Source organism: Piliocolobus tephrosceles, chromosome 11, assembly GCF_002776525.5.
Source record: "Piliocolobus tephrosceles isolate RC106 chromosome 11, ASM277652v3, whole genome shotgun sequence".
In the NCBI taxonomy this organism is placed as follows: domain Eukaryota; kingdom Metazoa; phylum Chordata; class Mammalia; order Primates; family Cercopithecidae; genus Piliocolobus; species Piliocolobus tephrosceles.
Genome location: NC_045444.1, coordinates 6,995,311 through 6,996,908, shown reverse-complemented (window position 1 = coordinate 6,996,908; position 1,598 = coordinate 6,995,311).

Below are 1,598 nucleotides of genomic sequence, written 5' to 3'. Positions count from 1 at the left end.
CATTTTATTATAGTAGTATGAATGAGCTAAGACATCATTTACAAATCTGAGTATTTTTAAATAACTGGTATTTTTTCCTCACATACTGTATGTCTGCTTGGACTGAAACACATCTTTTTCTCCTCCTTTAATTCATTGGCCTACACCAAATGCAGGGATGAAAAACAGACCTCAAGCTAACATAGTCCTTCATGAACTTCCCGTTTTACTTTGATTCTGCTGTGCGACTAGAATCAAGCTCACGAACAAAGAAGGGAGGGAAACTAACATTTTTTTCTGAGGACATGAATATTGTTTAAACATCTTTCGACAACCTGAAAACATTCATATATGTTCCACAGACTGTTCAAAGCCCTTTACAAAATTAAACTAATGGTATCCCTATAGCAGCCTTATGAGGAAGATGCTGTCATTCCTATGTAGTACATGTTTAGGTTGATGATGAGGCCACTAAGGAATATGATTGTATCAGTTTTCTATTGATGTGTAACAAATTACCACAAATGTAGTGGCTTAAAACAAAATAAAAATATACAATAAAATCTTTTGAGTGAGGAGGAATTGAAACTCGGAGATGAGATGAGAAGGCAGTTATCCACTTACTATCTCTCACCTAGCAATTAAAAGAGTTAACACTTTGGCTGGGCACAGTGGCTCACACCTCTAATCCCAGCATTTTGGGGGGCCTACATGGGTGGATCACTTGAGGTCAGGAGTTCGAGACCTGCCTGGCCAACATGGTGAAACCCTGTCTCCACTAAAAATACAAAAATTAGCTGGGCCTGTCAATTTGCTTCTATAACTCTGGAGGCTATTTGGGAGGCTGAGGCAGGAGAATTGCTTTCACCTGGGAGGTAGAGGTTGCAGTAAGATGAGATCATGCCACTGCACTCTAGCCTAGGGGACAGAGGGAGATTCTGTCTCAAGAAAAAAAAAAAAAAAAAAAAAAGAGAGAAAGAAAAAACTCAGAAACAAAATGAAACAAAAACAACAACAACAAAAAACCATCTTAAGTCATGACTGTCTGTCCAAAAGCCTGTAAGGCCAATTTCTTTGCTATCACAAATTATCACAACATTTGTTTTAAGATAATTGATTCATTTTTTTAGATTCACAACCTTTCTTTCAAGGGAGACATCTCAAAGGCTCTCTGCATATGATTTATTAAAGGTCACAGACCTAATTTATGGCAGAGCCAGAACTAGACTTATTTCTACCCAATTTGCTTACAAATCACGATTGATCCCTTCATACCGAACTACGCATGATTGCCTTTTCTACGCCTCACTTTATTTGATTCTGTGTGATATGTGTGTTTACTTCCTGTAGATTAGAATATGGTTTAAAAAAAAAAAAAAGTAGGCCGGGCGCGGTGGCTCAAGCCTGTAATCCCAGCACTTTGGGAGGCCAAGACGGGCGGATCACGAGGTCAGGAGATCAAGACCATCCTGGCTAACATGGTGAAACCCCGTCTCTACTAAAAAATACAAAAACCTAGCTGGGTGAGGTGGCAGGCACCTGTAGTCCCAGCTACTTGGGAGGCTGAGGCAGGAGAATGGCATAAACCCAGGAGGCAGAGCTTGCAGTGAGCTGAGATC